At 38.2% G+C, this 24,444-nt stretch overlaps 1 protein-coding gene across 14 annotated transcripts in view; it reads left to right on the forward strand.

Moving 5' to 3' along the window:
* Positions 1–24,444, forward strand: part of LINGO2 (leucine rich repeat and Ig domain containing 2) — a 1,237,500-nt gene that overhangs the window by 1,016,124 nt on the left and 196,932 nt on the right. Inside the window, exon 1 of one of the 14 annotated variants that reach the window (XM_059071175.2) lies at positions 9,989–10,010. The exons of the other annotated variants lie outside the window; for them this stretch is intronic. The gene's annotated coding sequence lies outside the window, so the exon portion shown is untranslated. Of the gene's footprint in view, positions 1–9,988; positions 10,011–24,444 lie in introns of those variants that run through there. 14 annotated transcript variants of the gene reach the window in all.

Here is a 24,444-nt window from a genome sequence, read left to right on the forward strand (position 1 = left end):
TTGGAAATGCTTTTCACATGCACATAGCTTTATACACATGTATATAATAGACACTTGGAAATTTCTTTTAAAATCCACAAAATAGAAAACTTCACACCAATGTATAGGACAGATGCCCCAGCAAAGTGCCATAGAGTTCACTGGGGACCTTCCTTATCTCTGAAGATACACCTGGCCACAAAACCACCGAAAGAAAGTTCACCAGAGGGAGTCAGCACCTAGAATGGAGGCAGCCCAATGGCCGCTGATAAAACAGACTCTACCCTGCTTTCCTAGTGCTTTTCCTACTTTGAAGTACTGTCTGTGGTTTATAGAAAAATTATCTTTTTGCACTTCCCTAATCCACACTGAAGCACCAGGAGAATGCTCCTTGCCCAAGGTCACCTAGTGAGCGACAGATCAATGACACGGACAGAAAATACAGATAGGAGGGCTAATGTCGTTATAGACTTTTGAGGCTGTGATTACCTAAGTTGTGCCTATAACAATACATTCAAAGAAAAAAAATAGCTGATTCACTTCAAAGTTTTATTTTAGGAGTTATTTGATTTTTTTTTTTTTTTCAAATTTAATGTACCAAAGAATCCTAGCCATGAATGCCTGTCTAATAGGTACTCCTAGAAACCACATATTTTCTAGTAAGGAAAAAGTAAGAAAGAGAAAAAAAAAAATGAGTAAGACATTGTAAACTTAGGATTCTGTGTGTTTCTGTAAATGATTACTTAAGGGAAAATACTATGCATTTGTTATATGATATAAATGAAAATGAATTAAAACTGAATGCTTCCACAAACACAGTGGTCCAGCTCTAAGTGAGTCTACTGGCAATGCTATAAATCCTTTCAAGTACCAGTTTCCAATAAAATATGGGAAGACCTTTAAATAAGTGGTTCTAGCAGATACCAATTACACGTATATAAAAAAAAAAAAAAGTTAACACTTGCTCCAAGCTGCTATTCCATTCATTTTAGTGTGCTTTATTATATCCTGAGAAACTACATTATCCTTTGAATCTCAATTTATCTCCTTTCAAACCTATTTGGCTGATGTTAAAGGTGAAAACTGATATTGCCCAATGGCGCATGGATTCAGAAAAACTGAAAATGGAGTATGTATCATTTCCAACTTAAAAAGAAGCTAATAGAAGTTATTTTGCTGTACTAGACTATTCACTTGACTCCTCTTTCCCATTGGAAAGTTTCTTGGATTGAAAACCCTCCAGCTATCAATAGTAATGTTTATGATATGCATTTTACCGGAATCAATTATATTGTAATAGCTAAAATTAAAACACAAGAATCCAGCTATGAAAAGAGCACTCTGATAGAAGAAAATCCAGTCTAAAGGGAATATAACTTTTAGTGTCAACTCTGACTTGTGAAAATGGAGAAGAAAATGTTCTCTGAACATTGAGAAGATAATTTCCTCTTATCACCAAAGCTTTGTTTGGGTTCCTTCTCTGGTTATCAAATCTTGTTTCTGTAATGAATATTAATGCTTATAGCACTTTAAAACCAAAACACCTCTGGTATCTAAATTAACCAAGATCCTTTATCCATATTTAATATTTAGCAAGTTTTTGCAGAAGCATCTATTGTCATTTTGTTATGTATTTTGAATTCATATTACATTCATATGAAGCATTTCACTCTGCAAATTCAGTGAGACTGTAAGCTGTGGTTTCAAGTTTCCTCTCACCATATGTAAGAGCCCAGGCATTTTCATATAATGTATACACTGTCTTCTCTGAGTTGTAATTTAAATTTTATCACAACACCACGGGAGCTGCTAGTGTCTGCAGCTTGATTTCACCCCACAGTTTATACTCTGAAGTGTCAGGCTGATAGAAAATGCTGTGCCAATCAGTTTCCACCTGGTAAAGCTCAGGGAGCAAGACAGAGATAAAGTGATGGAAGGCTGATAGCTGATGATGATTTACAAGTGTGCTTCATAGCTCCTAGGACTTCAGGATCCTCCCTGAGGGCAGTAAAGGGAAGAAACATCTCCATTTGCATAGTTTCTTGTATGACTTCAAAACACCAGGTGGAGAGTGGGAGGTCTAAAACAGACGCCCCTTGTAAAGAAGAATAAAAAAGCAAAGAGTAAGTGGTTAGCTATCGAATAATGAATTGTTAGCAGTGTCACCTATGACGGGTAATAGTGCATGAGTAAGATCTCCAAATCACCCACTATTTAGGCTGGAGTTTCCTTGTCTATAAAGTGGGGATGCTACAAAAACTTACTTCAGAGTTTTTGTAAGAATGAGATGCTGATAATCAGAGAGGTGCATAAAAGTCAGTAGTGGATCGGAGATTTGGACATATATCCATTAACCAAGAAGTTCCTGAAGCAACTGATTTCAGAAAACTAGAAGTTGTAAATTTTGATTCTCCAGGAGTATTGGGAGTGCCTGGGCTGAAGAGTGAAAAGTCTTTTCAAACCGTGGCCAGTTCCAATTCACAACATTTTTGTGTGCCCCATTACAACCAGCTAGATATACTCAAGGTCTTCTGTGTGTTTCTATTTGTATGTGTACTCAATGATCCCATCCTTTACAGAGGTTGTCTGTAATTTTTATCTAAATAAACAGCACAGTAGGAAAATCCTATCAGATGACAACAGAGGGAATTCCTCATGTTGAAATAAGAAATGTACCTTCTATAGCTGCATCGCCATCTTTCCGTAATAACATTTGCATTTACACATCCCCTACATTTTAAGGGATACCTAAGACTTGGTAGATGCTATCTCAATCAAATCAGAGTTCAGGAGGATTGACAGGTGGGTCAGTGTTATGGTGCTAATTTTACAGGAAAGGTAACCAAGATGAAGTCAGAACCATATATTAAGTCATTTGTGTAGGGAGTTGTAATGAAAGATTGAAAATGTGTTTCTTGAGTTCTGTATGATTGAATAATATATATGAAGCACAGGCTGCTGACATGAAGTTCAGGCATGAAGACTGCGGGTGGTTTTGTTTTCTGTAAAAGCACGGAGAGCCGTGAGCAATTGTCTACAGTGAGCCATCAATCAAGAACTATTGATGGTGAGTGTTTGGTGTGCTGATCAGATACTAAATATTCTTGAGCTTTAGTTTCCTCATCTACAATATAGAAATAATAAAAATATCTGCCTCAGTGTGTTGTTATCAGGATTAAGTGAAATAATGCATGTGAAAGCATTTTGTAAACTATAGTATTATACAAATGTCAGATTTTTATTAATTTCAGACAATTAAAACTTTATTGAGCATAATCCACTTGGTGATACGAATCTGAAGACTAAATTGTAGGTTATTTTACCCTCAAGGATATAACTTTCTAATAGAGAAGGTATGTGTCTTATCTACATGATTAAAATTCAGCACAAAAACTGCTACTAGAATGTACAAAGCATTCTGCTGTTGTAGAAATTAGGGTCACCATTAATTCAGAGCAAGGAGGCCATTTGTTAGAGAAGTTTCAGGTGAGAGTGGTATATTGTGCCTTCTCTGAAAGCTGTGAAGGGAGTTTTTAAGGAAGAAAATATTCTAGGTAAGAACAGCCCAGGCAGAAGGGACTATGTGAACATCAGTACAAAAGCATAACAAAGTAGCCTCTTGTGACTGGACTGTCAAAGACATTTGAGAAGATGAGTTCAGAAGACAGGATGGAAGGTTGTGGGTAAAGACTTTTGAATGCAATACTTAAGAGTTGGAGTTTCATCTTGAATACTGTGAGATGATGTGGGTGGAAATAGTTTCAGCAGGGAAGTGACATATATCTTTTTTGTTTGTTTGTTTGTTTTTGGAAGAGAAGTAAGAGTGTAGGTGATGTCATCCCTGCCCTTAAGATGTTTCTCTTGGACTAAGAAGGTCATATCAATGTATACACAGACATATTGGTTCCTTAACCTTCACCATCAGGACCAGAACCTAGGCTGAGACCAGAGTAAGAGTTTCATCCAGTATAGTCTAGAGTTATTGGAGCTAATACAGGTCATCTACAGATCAAACATCTAAGGGTACTGGGGAGGTTCTAGAATAAACATCTTAATAAGAGTGAACTAGACCTGGGCACTTCCTTATCTTGCAGACCAGGTAAAACTAACTCAGTGTTTGCCCTAATGACTTGCTCAAGAAGTGAGCAAGTGACTTCGTCCAGAAGTGCATTCCTGAATTGGAGTCCCACTGAGTCTGTTTCTGAACAAGGATCATATCTCATAGTCACTGCATTCTAGAACAGAGTTCCATATATTTGGTATATCATTTATATTAAGTGAATAAGAACAAAATTCTTATAACAATGAGACGCCACTCATTAGGTTACCAGTGTTTCACTGAAGATGTTGTATTGGATTGTCTGAATCACAGAGGTTAAAACTACAATTCTGAGAACCTCCCTTTCCCACGGTTCCATGTCAATGTCTACCAATGAGAGGACTTACGAGAGCTTTGGAAGGAAAAAGAGAAATGTGGGCCAGTCTTCTCTGGAGTTGCAGTTAGGCATACGAGCAATTGTAGAGTTGGAAGTGGCTTCCAGGTGTATCTTGAAGATCATCTGCATTAGGCTGAGGACTGAGATAGTTGGTGGATGCCTCCAGAGGTCCTCTTGGTGACCCTCTGAGAACCACAGGCTTGTTGCTACAAACTGAAATTCTGGGTGACTTAGCTTTCCTGGCTGTCCCAATGATTAAGGAAGCCTCCCCTTCCCTGTGTTAAAACCTGCTATGCATGAAATACATAGAGTAGATTGAATTCTTCTTAATAAACACTGACTGATACAGGTGTGGCCAGTCACCTTCACACAATACATATCATGTAAATATAAACACATCCTATCAAAATATGCATATACATACTGGCCGGTTGCTTTCTACCTGCCAGTATATATATGCATATTTTGATAGGATGTGTTTATATTTACATGGTACATTTAAAGCAATGGCTACACTGGTTATACATATTAGAAACTATAAAAAAGTTAAGAACTAATATATGTATTAGTTATATATATATATTATAAGAATATAATCTGTGAACATTGGTTCATTACTATTAACTAAACTCCAGCCTGCTTTCTACCAGTTTTTTCATTAATGTTCTTTTTCTGTTCCACGATCAAATCCAGAATTATGTTTTTATCTTTAGGGTTTGAAAATAAGAATTTAAATACACATCGGATCATCTTAACAACCACATTATAAGAAAGTCTCAGTGCTTGGTTTTCATGACCATGTTTGAATTTACAATAATGCCAAACAATACTAATTTTATTGTCCCGGACTAATGAGTAAAGGACAGAAAGTTACTGAATAGGAAAATGAAGCATTATCACTGAGTAAATGACAAATGATATCACTGCCTCAACAGTGGCTGCACAGAAATTTAAATAGAGAAAAGCAGTCAGAAAATTTATTCCTTTTTATTAATTGTACAAGTTTTTATCAAGCACTTACCATGTGTAAGCATCTTACCTCGAGGACAGAGTGATTAACAAAATAAAGTGTTTCTCTCCCCTCCTTTTTCCCTCCTTTCCTCCCCCCCCCCACTCTCTCTTTCTCCCTGAGCTTACATTACATAAGACATAACAGAACATGCACATCAAAAAGCAAAAGAAACTTCCCTAGCCATGACTTTCGTGTTCGAGTTACAAATGGTAGTTTTGCTTTCAAAAAAGCAATATCATTCATTATACTTAATTTTGTTAATTCTAATTTCATTAGACTTTCAGTCTTATTTGCAATTAATTTTAAAAATTATTTTTCCTTTAGAGTTATATAAGGACTTTAAGCATTAATAATTTACACTCTGGGTAAGTAATAGAGTAAATTGACATAATTTAGACCGCAAAATATTTTTTTCCTTAAAAAATTCTGAATTTGGAAAATGTTATTTAATACATCACATATCTTCCTCATGTGGCATAGTTAAGAATTGGGCATATTCTGTGCTCAATAAAACCTTAAAGATTGCTAACAATAACAGGAAATGTAGGATGGTTCATAGATTTCCATTTGTTTTTCCATTTCAAAAGCTGCTATTTGGAGGGCTTCTGGTTTGTTTAGCTGTTAACATAGAAGTTTGAATGACAAGACAGATGACTGCTTTGTCAGAATTCTCAGTTGGCCACACAGATGGACAGACCATTATAGACATTACTTTCATGAACTCACTCTAGTCTAGGGTCTTGTTCTTTATTTTGCAGGCCCAGGAATCTGATTCATAAGTATAGAGAGTAGGGGTGAGGTATGTGTGCTCTCTCTCTCTCTGTCTCTCTCATGGGACAGTCTCTCATTATTACTTCCTGTACCTGATTTGTATGCAGAAGTTTGCTTTGGAGCACCTGGAAACAGATCCAAAAGAGTTTTTGTTGTTGTTGTTGTTGTTTTTTGCAGTATGCGGGCCTCTCACCTCTGTGACCTCTCCCGCTGCAGAGCACAGGCTCCGGACGCACAGGCCCAGAGACCATGGCTCACGGGCCCAGCTGCTCAGCGGCATGTGGGATTCCCCCGGACCGGGTCACGAACCCGTATGCCCTGCATTGGCAGGCAGACTCCCAACCACTGCGCCACCAGGGAAGCCCCCAAAAGAGTTCTTTATATGATTCAAATGTTCAGTGACATCAGGCTTAAGTAGCCTGACACACTCATTTCAATAATGAACATGCATCTACTGTCAAAACCAGCAGAAATGAAGCCTTGGTGAGGGTGCTTCTTCTCTTAGAAGCAGTTTGCAAGGTCACTTCTACCCTTTGCCTCTGTGATAATCATCTTTCTGTCATTGGCCAACCTACCCTTGACTGATTGGCACATTTTGTACTTAAATACATTCATCAATTCAGTGAACTTCGTTATAGACTACAAGTCATTCTTTTAAAGCTCTTTCATTGAAGCATTAATTTCATAAACATTTATTGAATATCTTTCAGGGAGCAGAGACCGGACTTGGAGTGTAATAGATATTGTTCCTACTCTCACAGAGTTTATCATCTATTAGGAGATACAAAAAAGTGTTCAGACGATCACCATACAGTGTGATGTGTGTTATGATGGGAGTATAGGATGCAATGATAGAAGCTAGGAGAAGCACATAAAAATAGACTTGAGTCCAAGTCATCTCCCTATAAGAGGTTATGTCTAAACGGAAATATGAAAGTTGAGTAATAACTAGTTGAAAGAAGTGCATATGCTTATGTGGAGTGTGTGTGTGTCTGTGTGTGACAGAGAAAGTAAGAGAGAGAGAGATTTGGGAGGAAGAAGGAACAGCATGTACAAAGAGTCATGAGCAAGTGGCAATTTGTAAACTGAAAGTGAGTATTTTCACATAGTGCTGTTCTGAAGCATTATATGTTGATCTCATAGTTTACACCTCCATCTTCAAGAAGGGAACATTTCTTTTATTGCACGTTTACAATTAATGCAAGGAACGAAGGCTTGTAATTCTGAGTCGGTTCTCATCTTAGAAATGTCACGGCTCACACCAAGCAGCTGTCACCCCCACTAAGCTAAATCCTCTGTTGAGCAAGCAGCCTTTGGAATAGATTAATAGAAACATGGTATGTGCATTTTTTTCATTGTTCTATTCTCCTGTAAAAAGCCAGCATTGGTAAGCCCTTGCTTAATGCATCCACATTGATACCTTGGCAAGTATTTATTTTATTGTCTTCTAAGTGAAAAGATCTCAGCTTTATATAGCATAGATTTCTTTGATTTGGATATAATTTCCTTAGCCACATAGACTATATAGAATTAATACAATCTAATCAACTCGCCTTCAATAAAAAAATAAAATTTTTTTAAAAGTAAACAGCATTTTGTTTACCAATTTAAAAAAGAATTAATAAAATCTTTAAGTAAAGTTTGCAGTAACCAGCCACTTCTAATACCGTGTTCGTATGTTAGCCATTGAAAAAGTAGCTGGATAAGGAAGTTAATGTTTTCTGACTTTAAATGAATAATTTATATCCCCCGAAATACAAAAAACTTACCCAGTGGATAAACAAGATAAAACATATCAGGCACAGTATATATCAGACTGTTAACATATACATACTATGCTAAATAAATAAATGAAAAATATATCCTCACTAGTTATACACACAGTAAAACGGAAACATTCTGATAATCATTCTGTGGGCCTATGTGGTAGAACACTTGTATTGTATGGCATTTCTAGATCTGGACTGAATCTTCATGGTTTCTCTATAGGAGAATATTCACCAAAATTTCAAATGGATGGGGGCCCTGTCCCCATTGGGACAGCCTCATCCTTGGAAATGCAACTTCTCTTTATCTGGTGGTAGATGAATTGCTCATCTTATGGTCTCCTAGTTTCCGTGTATAACCCAGAAATGTTGGTTCTATCCCCTTTAAGCCTCAATAAAAATAGTTTTTTCTTCTATTTTTTTTCTCCTGTTATATCTCACTTTTCAATTTTCCACTCCCCTAGAGTTCAGCTATCTGCCTCACAGTATCAAGTCCAGCTTCTAAGAGAGCAAATGCCAGATATAAATGCATTTTAAGGAGAGTGATCTGCCAGGTCTTTTTGGAACTGAAGGTGAAGGATGTGGGGAAAATTAAGCTGGGATTTAGGCAGAGTATTATTAGATGCTTAATTGTTGTTTTCCACTTCTAATTCACTGATAAGCTCCAGTAAACCTAAAGCATCTCATTTTTTACAGAAAAAAAAGAAGACACTTGGAATCTTAAGCTGTCTTTAAAACTGTAATCAAAGAGAGTATTCTGAAGGGGAAACTGCCTCTGCTGAATTAGAGCCTTCAGACTGCACAATTTTAAAACAGTTAAGCATTCGGGGGCTGAATCCAACAGCCAAAGAGAATAGTTTCCACAGGTTTGTAATCACATATGCTAGACTCCAGGAGGGAGGTTGGCCTCCCCCTGTTACCCCAGTCCCTGAATGCTAAAGGGTTAAGACTTGTGCATGCATATAAGCAATAGGCCATGGGCAAAAGGGCAATATTTCAACCCGTATTCTTTTCCTTAACATTCATTTGTAGAAGACAAAAAAGCGAGAGATTTCTGTCAGAGACAAAAAAAAAAAAAAAAGGAGTTGGAACTAGAACAAAAAGCTTCAGGAACTTTTTTTTTAAGGAAATCATGCCTAAGGACGATGAACAGAAGCCAGACCGTACATTCTCGGCAGTGGGAACTCTTAACACTGCTTTCTCCATTCTTCCCTGAAAGTTTCCCTTCAAATCTCCTTTTTCATGTGAGTGTTCATATGGGTTTGATTATGGACTTACTATTCAAAGATTAATGTGTTTTGTTTTGTTTTTGTTTGTTTGTTTGTTTGTTTTTTTGCGGTATGCGGGCCTCTCACTGTTGTGGCCTCTCCCGTTGCGGAGCACAGGCTCCGGACGCGCAGGCCCAGCGGCCATGGCTCACGGGCTTAGTTGCTCCGCGGCATGTGGGATCTTCCCGGACCAGGGCACGAACCCGTGTCTCCTGCATCGGCAGGCGGATTCTCAACCACTGCGCCACCAGGGAAGCCCCTTAATGTGTTTTTAATCACAAAATATTCAACATGTAGGTTAACATGACCCCAGTGTTGAAATGTTTACAATGAAGATAATAATGCTTCCACTTCATAGGGTTCTTATACGGACCCAGTGAGATAACACATGGGAAGTGCTAGCATAGCGCTGGTGAATCCTCTATTGTGTTAGCTATAGCCGCAGCTGCTATTGCAGTGCTAGTAAATGCTGTTTTTATTGTATTTCAGCCACGAGGGCTTCACAGGATCCAGAGGTTCATTTCTTTGGTCACAGTACAATGTTGGAATTGGGAGGGGAAATAATGACAACAAATTTTTGAATAGTGAAAGCCCCAATGCATGTTTGGATAGTACGTAAATCCTATGGTCCTGAATTTTGGGACTTCTGTCCATGCCCTAAGATGCTTTATCTTTTCAGTGTTCCTGGGAGCCTCCAAGCCACTCACCCTCTGTGATGCCTGCAACAACTGCTCTCCACAATTTGATGGAGTTTTAGCATTGGTGGAAGACCTTTCAGGTACAACCTCCACCCTGCTCAAGCATCGCTCTAATTAACACTGGTCTAGTTGCAGGAAGCAGGAATTTTAAAGCTAGATTTAATAAGGAATAAAGAGGTTGTTAATGAAAGACATCCTAAAACTCTGCTTCCCTCTGTGAATTTGTTCATTCTCCTCCCTGCAGGCTGGGATTCTTTGTTTCCTCATAGTCTCTGATCCTAACTCGTCTCTCCTGTTTCAGGTTGTACTTGGTTTTGGTTTACTGGGGTGATGATGGCCCTGTTTCTATAAGAAGTTCCAGTGTCTGATCCCATGGCTAACCTCAGCGTCTTAATAAGCAACTACCAAATTTTTGGAGGACAAAGCTGCTTGGCCTGGTTTAGGTTAAGTGTCTACCCACTGGTCTATAAGCTGTTGTGGGATGGTTTCTGTAGTCATCTGTGGGCAGAATAGTGGCCTCCCAAGGAATTCTGTGTCCTAAATCCCAGTATCTTTGAATATGTTACATAACTAGCAAAAGGGACTTTGCAGATTTCATTAAAACAAAGATCTTGAGATATAAAGATTATCCTGGATTATCCAGGTCAGGTCAATATAATCACAAGAGTGCTTATAAAGGAAAGACGGAGGCAAGAGCAGAGCCAGGGAAGGAGATGTGATGATGAAAGCATTTTGGAGTAATGTGGGGCTATAAACCAATGAATGCAGGAAGCCTCTTGGGGCCAGAAAAATCAAGGAAATGGATTCTTCCCTAAAGAGGGAATAAATTTGTAAAACTGTAAGAGAATAAATTTATGTTGTTCTAAGCCACTAAATGTGTGGTAATTTGTTATAGCAGCAATAGAAAACTAATACATGACCCCTTTTGGAAGTAGGGGCAGTTGCTGGAGAAAAGCTACCCTCCTCTGTGGTCCCAAGACCTCAGAGAAATCAAAAGTAGCTTCTCAAAGTTTAGGGACCTCTTGCCTTACATTTTCTAGCTTTTTTCTGCCTCTGAGTAGGCTGAATGACTAACCACTAGGTTCCTCTTACATGTCAGTAGAAGCTGTCTTTATTTCCTGAGGGTAATAATAATAACTACTTCATGGGAATTTTTGTGAGTATTAATTTAGATAATACCACATGTATTGTTACTTATGTGTGTAAAGTTACTGATAACAATGTCTGGCACAGAGTAAGTGCCAATTATTATGAACCCTACCGATAAGATGTACGACCTTGATGGTTGTCACTGAGACAAGTAACTAGACTGAATGAGGTTGAAAGGTTTGTTGCCCAATTTTCATGGCTCAGAAATTTTTCTGTGTGACACTTATTTAGGCTTTACAACAACAGGGTAGGATGTATTATCTCCAACTTATAGGTGAGAAAACTGAGTCTCAGAGAATGTAAATAACTTGTCCTAAAGTGGTAGTGAGAGAATGTAAATAACTTTTCCAAAAGTGGGAATGTCAAAGCTAGAATTCAAATGTACGTCTTCAGCTTTAACACTAAGTCTGTTTCTAGGTCGTTATGCAGACTCTCAGTGCAGCAAACCACTAGTCTCCAGAGCACTGCCCCCATTTCTAATGCATGATATTTTAGAAGGTGGTAATGATATGAAAAATCTTGGTGACACAGAAACATGAAAGCACTGGGTATGTGAACATTATCAAAGATTCAGTAAGCATGCATATTGCTATGGAGTGAATCGTGTCCCTCTAAAATTCACATGTTGAAGCTCTAACACCCATTGTGATTATATTTAAAGATAGGACCTGTGAGGTGGTAATAAAGGTTAAATGAAGTCATGAGGTTAGAGCACTAATCCAATAGGGCTGGTGCCCTTATTAAAAAAATAAATGGAAGAGACACTAAAGTTCTCTCTCTCTACCATGTGAGGGCACCGTGAGGAAGCAACCGACTTCAAGCTAGGAAGAGAGTCCTTACCAGGAACCAAATCATCCGGCACCTTGATCTTGAGCTTCTCGACCTCCAGAACTGTGAGAAAATATGTTTTTGTTGTTAAGTCCCCCAGTAGACACAGGTACAATAGTGGCATCTCCTCTCTTCCTCTTAGTACTGTTATTCTGCTTTATTTTTTTTCCAGCTCTGGGTATTTCAGGATGTGTTCCTATTAATATGAAATACCATTCTTCATTTCACGTCTAACATACATGCATTCATTCTACCAACATTTTTGGAGAGTAGAACTTGTGTTGCATGATGGAGCTGAAAAATCAGGAAGGATAGACCATAGTATTATGGTGGAGCTTCCAGCGTAAAAATACAGGATGTGTGTGTGTGTGTGTGTGTGGCATGGATGTATGTGTATGCACATGCCTGTGTATGTGTGTGAGTGCATGTGCATGTGTGTGAGATATATGAGTAAGACATGAAGAGAAGAAAGAGAAAAGGGTGATGAAAGTGGCAGAATTAGTACTACAGATTGAACAGAATACAACAATGTCTCTTATGTCAGTCTTAAGGAAAAACGTAATGCTCTTGGGTGAAGTCAAGGGAAAGAAAGGAATGAGGGCTTTAGAGAAGACAGTAAGAAGAAAGGTCCATAAAGATGTCTTCTGCTCTTCCAGACAATTTTTTTTCTTACACTAACACCTGATACCTTAGCTGGTCCTGCAAAAGATGCTCTAACATTCTAGTGCTTCCGATGGTTGATACAACAGAACTAGAGTCCCTCCCCAGTTTTATCCTTGAAGCCCCATGTGTGGACAGTGATAATTTGAGGAACAGTGTAAATTTGTGTGTACTTCAAGGAGAACAGATAGAAAAGTTCAGCTATGGAATTTTTCTAGGAGTTAATCTTAACTTTGCAAACAACATATTTGACCAGAGAAAGGCAGTAAAGTATTCTTTGCCTCTTCTTTCCTGAACTACAGATTCTTGTTCCTGTCCCAGGGAAAGCCATGCACTGACTGTCACCAGACTTCCCAAACCTCTCTGCTTCTTTCCATCCTTAATGCCACTCTGTAGGTTTAGTCCCCCATCACCTAATGCCAAGATAACTGATGCCAATATCCACATTCCAATCATTCTCACCAACACCACAGGTATGATCTTGTGACTCACTGTGTAAAACCTTTCAGTGACTCTCCCTTGCCCTCTGCATCAAGTCCAGTGTCCTCAGAGGTCATCAAAGACCCTGTAGGCTTTAGCTATACTAAAGTATTTACAGTTCCCAGAAGTGGCCCACTCTTCCTTATCATCAGTTATTTTTCACATGCTGTTCTCTCTGCCTAGAAAGGGCTTCTTCCCCTTTCTTTGCCTGGATAACCCTACATTCAAGTCTTCCTGTAGATATCAACACTTCTGTATAGCCTTCCTTGAGTCCACATCAGAGAAGGGAACCCCTGTGTGTTACCAGAACACCCATAACTCTCAGCACATTGGATTGGGATTGTCTGTTTAGTTATTTCATATTATTAGAAAGTAGGTGCTAATGGTAGGGACTGTGTATTGTTCATTATTCACTACAGTCTTCATTATGTTCACGCCAACCAACTTCCTTTCTGTGCCTCAAACATATGTCAAACCCTCTGCTGGCTCACTTACGTTCAACCAGAAATATCTATTAAATACCAGGTGTATGTCTGGAACTGTTTCAGGTGTTAGAGCCTTAGCAGTGAACTCAACAGAAAGTCATTATTACCCTTGTGGATCTTCCATTGTTGTGGGGCTGAGGCAGAAAATAAACAGAAGCAATAATGAAAATGTAGGAGATATAGATAAGATAGGGAGTGCTGGTGGATGGAGAAGGGTGCAGTCTTAACTAAGGTGACCAGTGAAGGCCTCACTGAAAAGGTAACATTTGAGCAGAACATATAAGAGAACTGGACTTGCAGATATTAGGGGAAAATGAAAGCAATCCAGACGGGAAGAGTTCCTGCTGCAAAGTTCATGCTATTATCCCTCTCATCTAGCTAGTAGACAAATAAAATAAACCAACTCATTTTTTAACCCACTGTCCCCTCCAGCTACCATTCTATTTTTCACTGCTGGGTTTCATTCTGTATATCGTCTATGTCCTTGACTATGTCTTATATATATTTATTTGTTTGCCTCTTGCCTGTTCCCCTAGTAAATTACAAGCTCCATAAATATAGGGATTTTGTCCATTTTATGCACTGCTATGTCACCAGAACCTAGAATAGTGCTTAGGTAATAATAGGCAACTGACAATTTTTAGTGGACAAATTAGTGAATAATAAGTTTTGAAAGAATAAATGAGTTAGAATTCCTATACTTATTGACATGTTATCATTAAGTATATTTTCTTCTGATTTCGCTTCCATGAAGTCTTAACTTCTGAAAGGCTTGTTTTGGCTTCTGGACTACTATATTTAAAATACAGTGAAAATGATTTTTTTTTTTTTTTTTTCTTTTCGGTACACGGGCCTTTCACCGCTGCGACCTCTCCCGCTGCGGAGCACAGGCTCCAGACGCGCAGGCTCAGCGGTCATGGCTCACGGGCCCAGCCGCTCTGCGGCTCTTGGGTTGGGATCCTCCCGGACCGGGGCACGAACCCGTGTCCCCTACATAGGCAGGCGGACTCTCAACCACTGCACCACCAGGGAAGCCCAGATTCTTTTTTACCAAAAAAAAAAAAAAAATGGCTCTTAACTTCTCCCACCTACTATGCTTATTTTAAAGAATATTTCAATGTTAGTAAAAAAAAAAAAAAAAAAAAAAAAAAATCAGTCATTCACCATTTATGGATAATGGCCTGAGTTTGATCAGGTGATTTTTTTGTACGAGTGCTGCTGCCTCAAGTATTTGGGAAAGAGAGCTGCATTGTCAAAATATACAACAGTAGCGAGTGCATCTGGTTTTAAGCTCAGCTTGAGTCAGGGCACAAATGATGCCATTAAGACACCTTCCTCAAACCTAGAGCGTGCCAGTTTCCCCTCCAGAGGGCAAAAAAGGAAAGCTCTTTCCCAGAAGAACTTATGTCAAACATAAGTCTGATGGAATCAAATCATTGTGGCCAGTGAATTGTTATGCTCAGGGGCTGATGTGGGATAAGCATGGCCCCCAGGGAAAGATAAGGAATAGTCCCCCGCAAAGGCTACAGGGGTGCTGTGGAGAAGCTTCCCAATATGTAGAGAAGGAGGTGACTACTATGCCTGATCTAATTGTTTCCAATCTTGGCCTTCTATTAGAACCACCTGGGATGCTTCTTCAACCATAGGATGCCAATTGGAGTAATTTCTGCTTCACTCACAGTGGAGTGAGCTAGAACCAGACTTATTCTCTCACCATAATCAAATTTAAAAATGGACAAATACATAAAACAATTGTTCTAAAAAATTAGACAGCATCAGAGAAAGACTGTGCTCCTTAGAGAGGGGAAACAAGTGAGATGAGTCCTATGATTATCCAGAATTTATGCCCAGGAGAACTTTACAGATCATGGTGCAGAAATGACAAGTTCCTAGCAGAGCATGAGGGTCTTAAGGTCTTAAAAAGTTGAGAAGACATGGATCAGAGGCTGAGGAAGCTGAGGTTTCTGGAATTTACAGCACAAAGAACTGGAGATAAAGGAGCTATTTTAAGAAAAAGCTCCAGGAATTTGCATATACATTTCCATGAATCTCCTCCTGAAGGATAAACCATGTACACATAGGTTGAGATTCCACAGACTAGAGAAAAGCCAACCAGGAAGCTCTATTACTGACAGGTTCCAGATTCACAAAGAACTGGGAGATGTTTCAGTTCTGGCTGGATGGAGATGAGAGTACTCACTGACCATCCGTAGCATTTAGCAGAGACCCCAAAAGAACAGGGGTCTCTACTACTCACACCTGAGCAGGTAATTCAACTAGTGTGGAATGCTACTAGTAGGAGAAGCAGTAGTTGTTCTTAATTTAGTCAGGACTTGATAGAATCCAAAAGCCCATTTCCCCCCCCAGGATACAAGGACATGAAGCCAGAATTTAAGAGAGAAAATATAAAAGAAAATAGTATTGATAACAGCGTTGATTAGAGAAAACCCCATTACATATTTTTCTGGTGTCAAATTCTGCAGTCCTGGCAGGTAACACTTCTTCTGTTCTCTACATTTTTAAAAAATATTCTACATTGAATTTGTATTCTCCCTTTCCTGCACCCTGCCTCATCTCTATAAATTATAATTTTATTCTTCCTTTACTGTCTGTCATAAATGCCATAAAGTCATCCTGAGCATCCTTCTAACACCAAACAAATGTGAGCATCCCTCCTCTGAACCATTTTATTTGAATGTCCCATGGCTTCCAAACCTTCGTGAGTACAAATGAGAGTATTTTAGTATCATGAAGTAGTAATTTTTCACAGTAATCATATTTCTTAATCACTGTGAGACAGTTTCTTCCCCAAGCACACGTGAACCATATCTCATTTAACCGTGACAACAAACACGTGGGATAGGAACTCTTATTACCGCCCCCACCCCTTTCTCTACTCAGGAAATTGAGGCTTAGAGCGCTGGTAAGTAGCAAAACCGGGAGTTGAACACAAGCAGTTTGGCTCCAGAAAACAAGTTCTTCAGCTCCACAACAGATATTGTAAGTACTTTGTCTATTTTTCTTGATTAGAAGCTCCTTGTACACGAAGGCTGTGTCTTTTTCATCTTTGTATGCCCTGCACTTAATAATAGTGTTTTGTCCGTAGTTGGTTATTGGAAGAAATTTGTTGAATGAATAAATGCATTCATGCATGAAAATTATAAGTATCTTTTGAAAGGCGATGGTGTTACAATTCATACTAGGTATAAATGATGCCTGCAGGGTAGGAGGTATCTTATTGATGTGTTGTTTGGTGCTTTTCTGTTTAGTAAATATCAGTTGTGTTAAATTGCTTTTGATTTTTTTAAGATCATCTGTTCTCTTTTCTGTGCCAAGATTTTGAAGCCAAATATACTTTTTTGACACATAAAACGTATTATGTTTTCAGAGCTGGCCAATTTAGGGATCAATATTCTCATCATTAAACATAAAATTGTCTTATAGAGTAAGATTTGGTAAATTGAGAGAGGAAAATAAAGTCATTGAAAAGCGGCCCCCCTTAGCTCCTCTAGAGGGAAAAATGCCAGTTCAAGAGGAATAAGGAAAAAGAAGGAAGACAATTACAGGCAAAACCACAAGGTTAACAGGCTCAATGATGTTTTTTTTATTTCAAAACTCATTTTCGTGCATTTATTTCCCCTTATTTTAAAGCTGAAAATGAATAGGGAATGGCATGGTAATAAAGAATTTGAAATTGCGAGTTTTTTCAGTTAAACTGCTATATGGCTTGAACAGAGAAAACCAGGCATATTTTATGTAAAACCTCGGAGTGAGTAGTGGAAGGAGAGTGATGAATTATCCCACGTCCTTTTTGTACCTCGCTTCCCTCCACTGTTAGACTTCTTAACCCCAAACTTTGCTCCCTGAATCTCCCCAGCGTGTCAGAGGGTCTGTGAGGTGAAGTGCAGCAAAGTAACAAAATTTAGTGTACATTAACAAAGGTCTAGCATGAAAAGGACCAATAAAACACTATTGATCCACTTCTGGTTTGAACAAATGTTGTACAATGAACCATAAGAAATATTGTTCTTTAGAGAAACTGTAAATTTTATGACTTTGTATTTGTCCTTATTTTAGAAGTTTGGGTTTGCACTTAAAGTGTCTTTGTCAAAATTAGAAACAAAGTGAAAAATTAAGAGGCCTTTATGTCTAGTTTCACGTTTTAGGGATTCACTGGGAGGAAGAAGGGCCCAACCTAGAAGCTGCCCGGAGATGACATTGGTGCTTCACGGCATCAAAGAGCCCGAGTGACTGGAGGCAAAGCTTGCCCAAGGGCCAGTGGGAGTCATACTCAACTGAAAGTCAAAATTGTTAAGGAAGGAGAAATATTCAGCAATAATTCAATGTGATGAATGGGAGCCCTCTATCAGTATACTAGGCGAGAGACAGGGAGCCAAGGAGACAGGAGACGTGAAACCAGTCAGGAAAGTGCAAGGGGATTGGAGGAGTAGTTCAAGGCTTGGGGCTGGAACCCTTAGCCGAGATGTCAAGAGCTTACCCTGATGCAGTAGTGCCAGCCACATGTATGGGAGTGGACCAGCCAACTCAAAGGCGTAAACTAGTCCCAGTACTTTGCAAACGTTGCCCCCTCTGATGGCTTTTTGGATTTCCCAATGTTCAAGGTGATCTTTGCTTCCTTTTTACTGTAGAGACATTTATCTCTAATGCTCCAGTGTTATTCAGTATTATTCATCTTTTACCATAGAATGGCTCTCGGAACAGATGACCTGGCCCCAGATCTTAGCTTCAACACTTTTTTAGCTGTGTATCTGTAAACAAATTATTTAATCTCTCTATGCTTCTATATTTTCATCTCTAAAATGTAGTTGTTAAAAGTTTCTAGATTTCATAACATTTTAAGAAAATTTAATAAGTAAATAAATGTAAAATTCTTAGAATAGTAACATTTAAATTAATATATTCATTATCATCTTATATTTTACCGTAATATCTAGTATAGTGCCTGACACATTTTCAGTGATATGTGAATATCTAGTGAATTGGTGAATGAAAGGTCATGAATCCTAAGTTTGTAAAGTACCTGCAAAGGTCAAAATAGTCACCTCTAGTAGGGATAAAAATGAAAAATATATATAGGCACCATCCACTTTTTAAAAGTTGTCGGAAGTGTTAATTCCAATCTATGATAGGGCTAGTGGAATATTTTTTACTGCATTTACACAAAGAATAATTTCTAAAGTTTAAAGCAAGTGTTTTTCCTGATGATTTTGACATTTTTGACTTTAGGTAAAAGTACAGGCAGAATCATTTCCTGAACAAGTGTGTGCTGACCTACTTAATCATATCTTGATGCAATGTGACAAGCCAGGGCCAAAAGAAATCTTAATTTTGGGCTGCTGTGGAACCATTCTTGGTTACACCAGGAAGTCAAATCAGTGGAACAATTCTTAACAGAGTTTCAGCGAAGTCCAGTGAATTGTAATTAGGCAAGTCAGCGCCTGTTGAGGCAGGAAACTGTGCCATAGGTTTGTGGTGGGTGTGGTGGTGATTACTGAATGGGGCGGACCCTAGAGTCCACAGAGAAGGAAAAGTAACTCAGCCTCCTGATCTTGATGCTGCTAGTGGGTCTTTGAACATGTATTCTTATTTTTTTTTATTTTTGTCTTTGCATAAGAACAAGCCAAAAAGTTATTGAAAGAAACAGCATATGGTACCATCACACGTTGCCCTTAGGCCTGTGATTTCAGTTTTTCCATATCTTTCCTTCTGAATTCTACAGGTTATTTTGAGTGCGTTTTAAATTCCTTCGGAAAGTTTTAAACTGTTGGATTGTTTCAAATGTTGTTACAACGTATCAAAAAAAAGCAGGGAGACTTTGCATTTGTGTCACATTAATTTCAGGTGACCACAAAGTATCTACAAATGATCCATTCTCTTAGTGTGATGTTCTTCCCAGTAGCTCCCAGTCAGTCACCCTTACCTTTGACTGTTCTCTCTTACTCAACCCCAGTTCACCACAGTTTCTATTGAGGCCTCCTTTTCAGTGTCCTCTTGTCTGGAATATTTATAATAGACTAATTCAGTGACTGTTCTGCCTCTGGTTTCTGGCTCCTTTGGTTGACCTTTCACATTCCTTAGAGAGTTACTTACTAAAACACAAATATGAATGTAAGTCTCTCCAGCTTTAAAATTTCTAACGTATCTTGTTGCTGAGGGAGTAAAATCTAAACACCTCAACCTGTTCCTCAGAGCACCCCCGCACTTGGCTTTCCACGAGCAACACCGTCCCTCCACCTTATTCTCACCAGTGTTTAACAGTGCACTCAAAAAGTATTCTCCCACATGCCCATGCTAGTCTTATCTATGCTCTACTGTATTACGGTTGTGCTAACACACATGAACAATCATATCTAAATTAAGACTCGTGTAAGTGATAGCTTCTACGGCCACGTGGTGGGACCCTAGAACCCCATTAAGACTGCCACCGCTGAGCCTTCTCCAGAATAGAGAGTAGTACATAAGGAGATAAAATAATGCAGAGAAAATGCAAAATGTCTTCCTAAAACACAAATTTTAAACCACAGTAAATAAATAATTACATTTCACATTTGTGAAAAGCGTAGTAGAATTGCTATTGCCGTTTGAGCTCCTTAGCGTTTCTTCCTTGAATGGGGAAAGGCTTATTCCTTTATAGAAGCCATGTGTTTCTGAGAAGGCTTCCATATTACACCATAGTTCTGCCTCCTTAGCTCCAGGTGGTTGATCTGGTGTATATCTGACCTAAGCCAGGTGAGTCAGAGCCTTTTCTTGTGGCTTTTCAACAATACTGGGACATGAAAGACTGCCTCCTTCATGTGTAGAAGCGAAGCCGGGGGCACTTAATGTGATGCAAGTATCTTGCTCTTCCTGTATTTTAATGAAGATCCCCTTTTTGCCTAAATTAGTTTGATCTTGGTTTCTGTCATATGTTCCCGAAAAAGTGCAGGAAAAATATGGATATATTACGGAATTTGATCCAAACTGTTTTTGAAATTGTAGGATATAAGATAAAACTCCAAAGACATTTTGAATTTATAGGAGACCACTCAATTCTTCCTGGATTTCTCAGAATATGGCTTCCACTTTACTATTAGGGATAGTTGTTGTTGTTGTAGCATATTTTTCTCCTAGTGCTATTGAAGTATACTTGACAAATAAAAATTGTGTGTATTTAAGGAATATAAGTGATGTTTTGATATACATATACATTGTGAAGTTATTACCACATGCCCATCACTTCACACAGTAAGTTTGGTGTGTGTGTGTTGCTAAGATCAACTCCTGTTAGCAAATTTCCATTATATAATACAGTATATTATTAACTAAAGTAGCCATGCTGTATATTAGAGCTCCAGAATTTCCTGATCCTGTATAACAGAACCTTTGTACCCTTCAACCAATGTCTCCCCATTTCCCCCTGCCCTTAGCCTATGGTGACCACCATTCTACTCTTTGCTTTTATGAGTTAGACTATTTTAGATTCCACATAGAAGTGAGATCATGCCGTATTTGTCTTGCTGTGTCTGGCTTATTTTACTTAGCATTGTGTCCTCCAGGTTCATCCATGTTGTCGGAAATGGCAAGATTTCCTTCTTTTTGTTAAGGCTGAACAATATTCCACTGTGTGTGTGTACACACATAGATACCTATAGATAAGTATATACACACACACACACATTTACATAACACATTTTCTTTATCCATTCATGCACTGGTGGACACTTAGATTGTTTCCATACCTTAGCTGTTGCGAATCCTTCTCACTAGATTTTCAATATAAATATAGATGGGAAACTGTAATAATTGTTTTCCTTTCTAGCTTTAGGAAGGTCACTCGATTTGTCTTTTTTTTTTCAGCAAATGAGACTAATACTATCTTTTAGTTTATACTGGTACCAAGTAATTTTTAATGAGTTTGTGTTTAAAATATGTACTTCTTTCACTTGTTTTCAAATGAAAAATCATTATACTTATATCATTTGTACATTAATTGGAAAAATAACTGTGGATAACAATATTAAAGTTCATTGCCAACATTTTTTTCCTCTTATATTCTTAACATCATGAATCCTGATCTTGTTCCCCTACCTGCTATGAGCTCTTTTTTTTTTTTTCCCCCCAAGCGGTCCTGGTGTTCTAAGGCACATTTGACTTTACTTGCATGATGGTATTGCCCGTTAGTTTTTACAAATAAGAGCAAAGTTGTGTTTATACAACTTAGAGCCTATTAGAAGTTCCTTCACTTTGTAAAATAGTATGTATGTATATTATTCATCTTGCCCTCTCTGTCCTTCAGCCTTTGTCTGGAACATTGGTGCAGTGTTCCAGCTATTGATGCAATGGATGAGATTTTGTGGGCCCCAGGGTTGATGGGGAAGTCCCCACCTGAAAACCCTGGAAAGATAGGGAACTGGAAGATTGAATAACATCAAACACTGTGCAGGGACATGAATATTCAAAATAGTAGTAAGAGAATCAAGAAGATAGTAGAATCCCAGTGGATTAAAGAGTCTGATTAATGGTAATGTGCAGCCACAAGCCAGCAATCAGTATGGTGCCTGACCATTCATTCATTCATTCAGTAACTACTATTTGATATCATCAAGTACTGTTCCAGGCACTGAACACAGAATAATGAACAAAAGAAGAACAACTTACCTCTCTTTAGAAACTATCATTAAATACTCAGTGAATAAATGAATGGCTGTAGAAAGATGAAAGAATTAACAATGCACATTTGCAGAGTATCAAATTGCAGAGATGAGGGGCATGAGCGGAGGAGGAGGTAAAGGTGAAACAGAAAAGACAGAGATTCTGACATTTATCTTTAACAGGACAATCTGCAAATGTGAGTTTGATGAGTGGAGCCTGATATAAAGTCACAGAAAGGTAGTAGATAATTAGCATGTTATGTTGTCCATATCACTAGATGTGGGTCAGGGAGTAAATAATTTGGCAGCCAGAATTTGCTGTTTCAGTTTTTCTTCATCTTTTTCACTTATTTTTTAATACAGTAGGTCTGGCGGGGGGGGGTGTCATTATTCCTTCTAATGAGTGGGCCCCCTCACAGAAAACCACTGTAAGCCAGAACCCTCTCTCATAATATTGCACAAGATGGACATTATTTCAGTTGGACTCCACTAGACTGCCATCAGCAGAAGCAGTACGTTGACATGCTCAGTTCAGCAGATCTTCCCTGCTGCCTGGACCACTAGACAATCATCCTAGTCACTAGTGTTTTTTTTTCCACAACTGATGTAGATTCCCTTTTTTAAGGCAGCACATTCCCAGGGAACTGTATTCACTGACAGCTGGGCCATCGTCACACCATGTCAGCAATCGTCTGAACCATGAGTTCCTGTTCAATGAGTTTGGGTTAGGGGGATCTCCTAGTCAGTTTTCTCTGAACAGAAACTCAGCTTTTTAATAAAATATGAAAATATTTACAATCACCATTTTAATACATGTGTGAAGCAGTGTGTTTTCCCCTTAAATCAAGCATGAAAATTTAGAATTTAGCAGTTATTCAGGTCTGTCCTCATATATATGTCTGTGTGCAGCTTTCTTTTAGCTGTTTTATTGTTTTACTCTTATTTTGCTCTTTGCTCTAATCTTATTACAATAATGTCAGTATTGCATTCTATTATATATATACGTTGCAAGCAAAATAAAGGTGACAGGAAATATATTCAGTTATATCAACTGTTTTCAGTTACTGAAGCTTATTTGAGATCATTTTTATTGTCTTTATTTAGCTAAGCAATCAAGTAAAGCAAGAAACATCATTTGTTTTTTTTATCAGATTTGTAAATAATTAATCCCAGGAAATCCCAGAAGGCTATAAAGAAATTTAAAAGTTTATTTGTATTTTCAAATTAATATTTTTTCTAATGTTCAGATATGAAAATCAATAAAATTTATATCAGAAAAAAGTTCATAAATTAATTATCTAAGAATAAAGGAAATCTGCCCATTAAAACTTGTTTGAAACAAAGAATTAGATACCTTTTCTGTTACTATTTTTGAGCAAAGGGAACTTTCATTTTAAAATGTACCATAACATTATTTCAGTATTTCAGTTCTCTGTGGATTCAACTCAGACATTTACACACTTATAATACATATGGGAAAATACTGTGCAGATCACTTTTTAAATAATTCACAAAACAGAATTAAAATATTTTCCATTCTATGCCGATTTGCAGTCCAGGTGACAAAACAAGAAAATATTGACAGTCACCATTTTTATGCACGTGTGAAGCAATTTGTTATGCCCTTAAATCAAGCATGAAAATGATGAATTATCTGAGAATTTAGCAATTATTCAAGTCTGTCCTCATATGTAGGTCTGTGTACAACTTTCTTTTAGCTGTTTTATTGTTGTACTCTTATTTTTCTGTTTGAGCCTTTTACTAATTTATATAGCATTCTGTTATACACATACTTTGCAAACAAAATAAAGGAATGAGGAATAAGCTAAATAAAGACTTGTTTCTGAAGCTGGTCCTTTATAAGTATATACAGTGGAAGTGAAAATTGGAGCTAGCCAATTCCTCCTTAATGGGTACTTTGTGAAGGATGGTTCCTTAGCTGTATTGTAACTGCACAGTCAGATTGTTTCCTCTGAAACTCATTCTTAGAGCATCCTTGGGAATTGCTGTACTCTCCTGCCAAGGAGCTCTAAGTGGAAATAGCAGTTGGAAGGGCAATCCCCTCTTGTCTATGCCAAGGTTGGCCCTTCCTTGTCACCCCCAGAAGTATCTTAATAGAAGCTTCCCTCTCACTCATAGCCTTGTCGTTAGACATGCTCTGCTGAGCTCCAATTTTGAAAGAGAAGGAGGAGATAAGCTGAAGGAAAGACAGCAACATGCTGAGGGAGGAAATGGCTGGGGAGAGGTGAGGCCTGCTTCCT

Source organism: Kogia breviceps, chromosome 8 (genome assembly GCF_026419965.1).
Source record: "Kogia breviceps isolate mKogBre1 chromosome 8, mKogBre1 haplotype 1, whole genome shotgun sequence".
Classification (NCBI taxonomy): domain Eukaryota; kingdom Metazoa; phylum Chordata; class Mammalia; order Artiodactyla; family Physeteridae; genus Kogia; species Kogia breviceps.